This window comes from Ictidomys tridecemlineatus, chromosome 4, assembly GCF_052094955.1.
Source record: "Ictidomys tridecemlineatus isolate mIctTri1 chromosome 4, mIctTri1.hap1, whole genome shotgun sequence".
Lineage (NCBI taxonomy): Eukaryota > Metazoa > Chordata > Mammalia > Rodentia > Sciuridae > Ictidomys > Ictidomys tridecemlineatus.
Window position 1 is genome coordinate 135,903,578 of NC_135480.1, and position 9,955 is coordinate 135,913,532.

Here is a 9,955-nt window from a genome sequence, read left to right on the forward strand (position 1 = left end):
TAATAATAATATTAAATAAAATATTCATCTTATTGAATAAAGTTAAATAGGATCTGAACAAATGAAAGGAGATCATGTTCTTGAATGGGAAAATGACACAGAAATTAAGTTTTCATAAAATAAACATAAATTTAATATAATTTTATTTTAATGTGGTATTATTTTCTAATCACTACTAAAATAAATTGCCACGATTTTAGTAGCTTAAAAACAACACAAAATTATTCTTTTTCAGTTCTAGAAATTTAAAAAATCCAAAATCGACTTCACTGGTGCTACAGTTTGGATAAGTGTCCCTCAAAGTCATATGTGCTGGGGCTGAGGTTGTGGCTTGGCGGTAGAGCACTTGCCTTGCACGAGCGAAACCCTGGGTTCGATCCTCAACATCCCATAAAAATAAATAAGTGAAATAAAGGTATGTGTCCAACTACAACTAAAAAATAAATATTAAAAAAAGGCATATGTATTGAAGGTTTTGTCCTTAGCCCATGACACTATTGGAGGAGGTGGAGCCTTAGGAGACAGAGCCCAGTTGGAAATCTTCTAGTTATATGAGGGAATATCCTTGAAAGAGATATTGAGACCCTGGCCAGCCTTTCTCTCCTTCTCTTTCTTTCTCTTCCCTTCCTTCCTTTCTTCCTTCCTACCTTCCCTCTTTTCTTTTCTCTCTCTCTTTCTTTATTCCTCCCTCCTTCCTTCCTCCCTTCCTTTCTTTCTCTTTCCTTCCTTCCTTCTTTCTGCTTCTTGGCTTCCATGAAGTGAAAAGCTTTGTCTGTCACAACCTCCAGCCATGATATGCTGCTTCACCACAGGTCCAAAACCAGTGGGGACAAGTGACCATGGATTCAAACCATCAAACCTGTGAGCTAAAATAAACCTTTCCTCTTTTGATTAAATTATATCAGGCATTTTGTTACAGTAAGGGAAAGCTGACTAACATACTGATCTAAAGTTAAGGTGTCAGCAAGACTGGTTGCTCTGGAGGTTTGGAGAGGAGAATCTGTTTCTTTCTTTTCTCAGCTTATACTGGCTATCTGGACCTCTTGGCCTGTTTCCCCTTCTTCCAACTTCAAGCTTATTACTCCAATCTCTGCTTCTTCATCATACTACCTCTACTTCTGGCTCTGACTTCTCCTGTGTGTGGTGGGGGTAGGGTACTAGTACTAGTACTCTACCACTAAACTACATCCCCCATCCTTTTAATTTATTATTATTATTATTAAAATTTTGATTCAGGGTCTCACTAAGTTGCTGTGGCTGGCCTCAGACTTGTGATCTTCCTGCCTCAGCTTTCCAAGTCACTGGGATTAGAGGCATGTGCCAGCATTTCCAGCCTATAATAATCCTTGTCATTCCAGAAAATCCATGGGATGATTTAAGATAATCTCCCCCATCTTAAAAGCATTAATTTTTATCATACTCACAAAGTTTCTTTTGCCATCTAAGTAACGTTCACAAATTCCAGTGTTCCAGGACTACGAGGTAGACCTAGTGGTGGGTGGGAAGGGCCATTATCATTCTACCAGATACCAGTAAGATTCTTAAAATTGTCATTGAAGAATAAGTGCCCCAAACCAGCTAAGAATTCATGGTGGGGAAAAAACAACAACAATAGAAGGGCAATTAAATAAGATCAATTTAGTACTGTAGGGAATAAAATAGGTTGGTGGAGTAGAATAGAGAATCCAGAAATATAGCTCAGTAATATAAAAAATATATATTTTTTGATAACTGGGGATTGGACTTGGAGCCTTGTGCATGCTAAGCATGAACTCTGTCATTGAGCCTACCCCAGCCCTACATATGAAAATTTAAGTGGGAATAGAGGTTCATCCTTATAATTCAGTGACTCAGAAGGCTGAGACAGGAGGGTCACAAGTTCAAGACCAGCCTCAGCAATTTAGTGATACCCTGTTGCAAAATAAAAATTAAAAGAACCGGGGACATAGCTCAGTGGTAAAGCACTACTGGGTTCAATCCCTTGTACCAAAAAGAAAATTTGACACTCAACAAATGTATTATTTCAACTCAATAAGAAAAGAAGGGGCTAGTTTGGGGAATTCCTTTGGCAGTGGTAGGTATCAAACTCAAGGCCTCATGTATGCTAAGCAAATACTTTACCAGTAAACTACATCTGCAGCCCAAGAAAGGGTTAGTTAGCACAACTACCAAGTCACAAAGAAAGTAACAGTAAACCTCATCTCACATAATACAAATGGTGTAAACTGCATAAAGAAAGAAGAGTCAAGTGAAAACTAAAATAAAGAAAGGATAGCCTAAGAAAATGTGGGGTGTGCACAATCTAAGAGATAAGTCATAACTTCTTAACTTTAAGTTGATCTTATTTAAATGCTCTTCTGTTGTTGTTGTTGTTTTCCCCACCGTGAATTCTTGGATGGTTTGGGATACTTATTCTTCTATGACAATTTTAAATCACATTTTTTTTCTTTTTAAAGACAGATATATTAGAACATAAATAATTGAAAACCACTTACCTGGAAAATATGCCAGTTATAAAATCAACTGATTAAAAAAAAAACATCATTCAAAAAAAAAATTACCATGTCAAAGCCAAGCGTTTGTGATTCTGACACACAAAGAGCTCTTACAAAGAAACAGGAATGAGACCAATAACCAGCATGTGCTGCCTGCCTGTCAGTTGCTTTATTTTTCCATCGTTCCATCTCTAAGGGAGGTTTGCTCATCTTTGGACAGAACTTTTAGAGTTCTAAGATACTATTATGTTATAATTCCATATCTGTTAAAGCCAAGCAAGCGATGACTTTGCTGGTGACTAATACAAAAATGGTTATTTTCCTGCCAGTGAGAGAATTAAATATTTTTCTCTCTAGTGCCGTTAAAACTGAAAGAAGAATGTTCTTATTCATTTAGTTTTTTTTCCTTCCTTTCTCTCTGTGAGAAATTGCTTAAAAGTTTCCATGATGAGCTAAGTTGCAGGGTTTTTTTTTATTCCTTTTTTTTTTTTAAACAGGACTCAATATTATTGTGCTTTGTTGAGTAATTCTCCCATCTGAATTTCAGACTTTTTAAGGTGGACTATTTTCTTAGTTGCAGTAAGTCCACTTTCCCCCTCTTCTTTTATTTAGTAAAGTTATGCCCCGTTGAAAAGAAAAAAATAATGACACAGAGTTGGCAACAGAGGAGGAAAATAGAACCTCACTATGTGTCTAAGACTGTCTGCTCACTTACTTGTTACACCCATAAGAGAACTTGCTATTTTAACTCCAACTCTTCTTTTCTTCCTTGAAATATAAATCCAGACTGAAGATAACATTTGCAGCATCCAAGTCTCTGTTCAAATCCAAATCTAGAATCTACAAAAATTCTAGACAGCATCTGTGATGATGAGGGCCAGAGACAAATTAGTTGTCCTCAGAAAGAATGTGCTGGGAGAAAATACAGGATGGAGTCAAAGAGCATCAGATCTAGAGTACACGGCGGGCTTCCAAAAAGCTTCCGAGCTTTTCTCCAAGTTTCTTCCCTCTTAGTCTCGGTTTCTGAAAACTAGTATCTATCTCACAGGTTTATCCTGGAGATTAGATCAGATAATGTGTATAATTTAGCCAAGATCCTGGTACATAGTATTATCTCAATAAATGCTCGTTGTTATTATGTTCTTTATATAAAGACATGAGCACTAGATTAGCGCAGTGGCTATATTTCCGGGCATCTCTCTTCTGGGAAGTCATTTTGCCTACACTGTACCATGTGGAATCTAAGCCAGCAGAGATTTTCAAGCTGTTTCTCAGAGCCCACGGATTCCACAGAGTGGCTTCATGGGTTGTAGAGAATCCATGTGAGACTGGGATGATGGGTGAGATTGTGGGCCTCCACTCCACTTTGATGTTTTTTAGGTTTTGTTTTGTTTTATATAAAAGGGACCTGCCTAAAATTCCACTTCAAAACCCTCTAATCCTTTAAATCTGCAAGGCTGTTACAATTCTATTATTTTGTGGGCATTCTAGCTTTTTAAAATGACTTTTACCAACCTTTTAGTAATCTTTTTTCATTACCCATCCTTAGACACCTGATCCCTCCCGAGAGACAGAAAGCATTTGTGAAGCCACATCTATTTCATAAGGGATTACTTTGGTATTCTACCTTCTGAAAGGCACTTGCATTTGAAAAGAGTCTAAACAAGAAGAGGAAAAATATAGTTTGCATTTCCAGTCCCAGAAAACCTGGCACTACAGGGAAAACTTTGCCGGGTGAACTGGGAGCGTGGTCTTTTGCAAAACTGCTAAAATGACAACTCTAGCCACTGCTTATATGGCCTGGTAACAGTGATTGGCATTTGTGAAGAGATTCTGGCTGACTTACACTACAATTTCATCTCCATGTTCTCAGTCTCTTAACACAAGTCTCCTGTAGTTGGGATACTACTTTTTTCCCATGTGCATTTTCAAGCCAAAGACAAGGAGGCCCCAGGTGGCTCAGTGACGTGCCTCAGTTGGCACACTTAGGCCCTGACTCAAGTGTTGGGCTCTTTCCCCAGGACCACGCCGCTGCCTCCACCCATTCGGGAAGCCAGGCCTGCCGATTACTCAAGGCACAGACTTTGGAACACTCCCTCTGCAGAAGTGGTACAAGCAGGACCGCTGGTTTTTCTGATGCTTCCTCCATAGGAATAAAGGAATGGCTGTACCAGACCTGTCAACTCTCAATGAGCTCTTTGTGCAAGTAAATTCCAGAGGTTTTATGGACGATAATTGCAGAGAAGGCTGCTTTTCTTCCCCAGAAGTTATGGTCAAGAGGTTGCTGTTTCAGCAGCGCCTGGCATTGCTCCAAAAATCTCTTATCCATATGCACTATGAAGGCAGACTCGTGGATCAAATCAGAGAAAAGGAGATAGGAAAAGCTCCAGGCAAACCAAGAATCCCTTTTTTAAAATTAATTTTTCTCTCCCTGTCAAAATCCTTGGTGACACAACATTTTAAAGTTCACCAAAGTAAACATGAAAGTTATGAATTACCAGAGGAAAATTACCTTTTCTATTTTATTTGCATTGAGCAAAGTTGCCTGGTTTTTACTTATACATCCCAGCAAGACAAACAGGGATCTCCCTCTCTCTGCTTCCTGACCATGGAACAGCATTCTTCTGCCACACCCTTCTGCCATGATGCTCTACTTCACCTTGGACCCAGAGCAAGGGGATTGGCTGACCATGGACTAAAATTGTAAGCCCAAAATAAACCTTTCCCCTTCTAAGAAAAGACAAGCTGCTATGAGGACATATGTGTAATAATCTCTTAATTTGTGTTGAATGAATGAATATGTTCTTTAAAGATGGGGGATAAGAAATATGATAACAGAAGCAACAGAAACTTGGTAGCTTCTTCTGGGATTGCCCTTCATTATGACTTGTCCTGAAAATACAAACACATAACACTGAAGTTAATTGCTTACTGCACACAGATCATCGCTTTGACCATGGACTATCTAAGAAATTTGGAGGTGTGGTTGAAGGTAAGTCTTTCAGTTAGAAATTTGAAATATAATAGTTTAACGCTGGTGCACACAGCAGACACAGTAAGGCAAGAGTTTTGAGATAGGAGCATTGCGAAATCTTGGAAAGAAAACCGTGATTTGATACTATTGGATGATGTTCATTCAAATGGGTTCTTCCAAGGGTATTTGCAACTCTTATCCTAAGCAAAAAATTACCTGAAATGGAAAAGTCATGGTGATGAGGACGGTGGAATAGTAACACCATATGAGGGGAGGTAGACAAATATACAGGCAGATTCATCTAGATGAATGGTGGTTGAGATATTGTGACTTTAGACAAATTTTAAAGGCATAATTAATAAGATGACTCTGAGGGCTTAGAATAGAGTTACTGGGTGAATGATGATGTCATCTACTGAGGGGGGAGACTTGGAGGCAATCAAGTATGAAATTATGAGATTTGTTTTAGATGGGATATAGATCAGTGGTAGAGCATATGCATACCATGCAGAAGGCTCTGAATTCAACCCCCATACCAATAAAAATGTTTTATTGCTCTGTTATTATTAAATTTCACATGCCTATTAAACATCTCATAGAAGATATCAGGTTGGCAGTTGGATATTATGAATATGTGCAAATGGGACAGATAAGATCTCATTTGGGATTCATCATCATATGGATGGTATTCAAAGTCGTGGAATTTGGTGAAATCATCTAAGGAATGACTGTTAAAAAATAATAATAATAAAAAATTTTAAAAGGCTGATTATCAAACCCTGGGGCTGGTGATGAACTGGAGCTGGCCCCAGTCTGCTAGTGAGAGCTGATTGGGCACATCTCTTCCCAACTCCCCATTCAGTGACATCATGCTAATAGCTTGAATTCAGCTACAGTGGAAATATTTGCACCATGAAAATGAGAAAACACTGTATATCAAGATGTTCTTGGTGTCCGGGCGTGGGTCGGGGTGCGCGTCCGGGTCCCGCGGCGGCTGAGGCGGCTGAGGCGGCTGCAGGAGGAGCCGAAGGGTCAGCCATATTTGATGGTTTTGTGGCTTTGCTCGGGAGTTCTCGGGAGTAATTTAATGCCGAAGGTCACTGCCTAGTGGAAATAATATAGTACGTCATTAATATGGTGCCAAAAGATTGGGTTCTCGATCCTAGCGAGGAGGGAGGGAGGCGGCCGCAGAGCGCAGTGTTACTATCCCACCAGTAACTTGGGCTTTGCCGGGGGCGGGGGCCAGAGGAGGAGGAGAGGATGATGTCTGGATCCTGAGAATTGATCTCTGTTGGATTAGCTGCCTGCTGCTTCCCAGCAGCAGTGAGGATGGATTCTGACGACAATGGCAGCCTGTCAACTACAGAGTCCCAGAACTCTCCATCCCAGCACAGGAGAAGTTCCTGCTCCAGACATGAAGACTGGAAGCCTTCAGAGGTGTTTAGGACAGACCTGATCACCGCCATGAAGTTGCATGACTCCTACCAGCTGAAGCTGGACGAGTACTAGGTGTTGGCAGATCCCTGGAGACGGAATGGGAGAAAGGGGACCAGGTGCCTGTGAGCCCCGGGACCATCCCGCAGCCTGTGGCCAGGGTTGTGTCCGAAGAGAAATCCCTCATGTTCATCAGGCCCCAGAAGTACATAGTGTCCTCGGGCTCTGAGCCTCCTGACTTGGGCGACGTGGACTTCCCGTCGCTGGCCGACAGCGTGTGTCCATACGACCTGAACGACATGGATGCCGCGTGGCTGGAGCTGACCAATGAGGAGTTCAAGGAGACGGGAATATGCCCAAACTCGATGAGTTCACCCTGGAAAGGGTCCTGGAGAAATCTGAGCAGCGATGCTATGACAATATGAATCATGCCATGGAGACCGAGGAAGGCCTAGGGATCGAGTATGAGGAAGACGTGGTCTGTGAGTCTGCCAGTCCCCCCATGGTGAGGACGGCAACGAGATGGTGCTCTGCGACAAGTGCGACATCTGTGTGCACCAGGCCTGTTATGGAATCCTCAGGGTGCCAGAGGGCAGTTGGCTATGTCGGACCTGTGCCCTGGGAGTCCAGCCAAAATGTTTGCTGTGTCCCAAGAAGGGTGGTGCTATGAAGCCCACCCACAGCGGAACCAAGAGGGTCCATGTCAGCTGTGCCCTGTGGATCCCTGAGGTGAGCATTGGCAGCCCCGAGAAGATGGAGCCCGTCACAAAGGTGTCTCACATCCCCAGCAGCCAGTGGGCGCTCGGGTGCAGCCTCTGCAACAAGAAGTTGGGGGCCTCCATACAGTGCTCCGTGAAGAACTGCCGCACGGCCTTCCACTTGACCTGTGCTTTTGACCGGGGCCTGGAAATGAAGACTATCTTGGCAGAGAATGATGAAGTCAAGTTCAAGTCCTACTGCCCAAAGCACGCCTCCCACCGGAAGTCTGAGGAGAGCCTTGGTGAGGGGGCCGCGCAGGAGAACGGGGCCCCCCGAGGGCTCCCCCCCGGAATCTGCTGGAGCCCTTTGCCAGTCTGGAGCAGAACCGGGAGGAGGCCCACCGGGTGAGCGTCCGCAAGCAGAAGCTGCAGCAGCTGGAGGATGGGTTCTACACCTTCGTCAACCTGCTGGTCGTGGCCCGAGCCCTGAGGCTGCCTGAGGAAGTGGTGGATTTCCTGTACCAATACTGGAAGCTCAAGAGGAAGGTCAACTTCAACAAGCCTCTGATCACCCCAAAGAAAGACGAAGAGGACAGTCTAGCCAAGCGGGAGCAGGATGTCTTGTTTAGGAGGCTGCAGCTGTTCACGCACCTGGAGAGGGTTGGGAACCTCACTTACATGGTGACCCACAGGTGACCTGCAGGGAAAAGATCAAGCGATCTGTGTGCAGAGTCCAGGAACAGATGTTCAGTCTGTACACTAAGCTCTTGGAGCAAGAAAGAGTTTCAGGTGTGCCTTCTTCTTCCTGCTCCTCCTTCTCACTGGAACACATGCTTCTGTTTAATAGTCCTTCTGTGGGTCCCGATGCTCCCAAGATAGATTACTTGAAATGTCATTCTGCATTCTTCAGGAAACAAATGGGTACTTCCTTGGTTCATTCCCTGAAAAAGCCCCATAATCGAGACCTGTTGCAGAATAGCAGTGGGGGTGAGGGCAAGGCCCTGTCCCGGCAGCCAGGGCTGTGTGGTGTGAGGGAGGGGCTGGGGGTCCCAGAGAGCTTTCTGAGTTTTGAAAAGACCTCATATCAGCACAACAGAAAAATGGTGTGGTGACACCAGACCACAAGAAAAGAAGAGACAATCGTTTTCATTGTGACCTCATTAAAGGAGACTTGAAGGACAGACCTTTTAAACAGAGTCGCAAGCCTATCAGGTCCACAGATGTGTCCCAGAGGCATCTGGACAACATGAGAGCTGCCCCCTCCCCTGGAGTGGGGCAGTTGGAACCTGGAGCCAGGAGGGACATGGTGCCCAGGTGCAATGGCTCCCTAGTAAGAGTGACCTGTAGTCAGACCACAGACCAAGTGCCTACAACACCTGCCAGCCCAGGGAAAGACTGCGGGGGGGGGGGGGGGGGGGAGTCCGGATTCCAAAGAAGGGGGAGCGGCAGCAGCAGGGAGAGGCCCCCGAGGGCACCTGCCACCAGCACTCAGACTACCCCTACCTGGGCCTAGGCCGAGCTCCAGCCAAGGAACAAGCAAAAAGCAAATTAAAGCCTGACAGTGAGAATGACGGGTATGTCCCTGATGCAGAAATGAGTGACTCGGAGAAGAAGTGTGTCCATGCCAGCAGCACCATCAGCAGGAGCACAGACATCATCAGGAGGAGCATCCTGGCCTCCTGACCCCTGGCCTGTCGCCGTGTGCTGGGGAGGTCTGGTGGCGGGGACAAGCAGAAGCACTTTATTCCTTAGCTACACAAACACATTTTTACAATTCAGATTGAATTTTTTTCCAGAGTCATTTATAAATCATCGTTGTGAGAAGTTTGTGTTATTTGCAGCTTGTTGAGGAGACAGAAGAGTAGATTGTAACTGTTAAGACATGGTAGATTAGCACCTGAATTAAACACTACACAGGATGAGTGGAGTCAGTGTGGACGAGGGCAGGGCTTACCCACGCCTCGTGGATATCTGTTGCCCTCTGCATTCTTCCCAAAGCACAAAATCCTGGTTCCCTGAGTATACAGAATCAGAACTCTAATGAATTAATACATTTATAGAAACAAACCCTCTCGTACCAATTGTAGCCCACAGAGCTCGTTTTCTAGGACTGTGGTCAACCTTGAAATGGTGTGGCCCACGAGGCGGTTCTGCTGCATAGACAGAGGCAGCAGCTCTGACCCTGAGCGACACTAGGAGACTTGTGTAACCCAGGAGCCAGGGAAGAGAGAATTTATTAAAGGTCATTACTGGAGTCACTGTAGGATGGGGAGAGCCGCTGCGCCTGAAGAGGCCTCGCTCCTGAAGCCTGTGAGTGGATGTGGGATGCAGGATTGGCAGAGAGTGAAGCCACC

At 44.3% G+C, this 9,955-nt stretch overlaps 1 pseudogene; it reads left to right on the top strand.

Moving 5' to 3' along the window:
- The first annotated feature begins 6,798 nt into the window (after positions 1-6,798).
- Positions 6,799-9,623, top strand: LOC101978198 (protein Jade-1 pseudogene; annotated as a pseudogene).
- Positions 9,624-9,955: the final 332 nt, after the last annotated feature.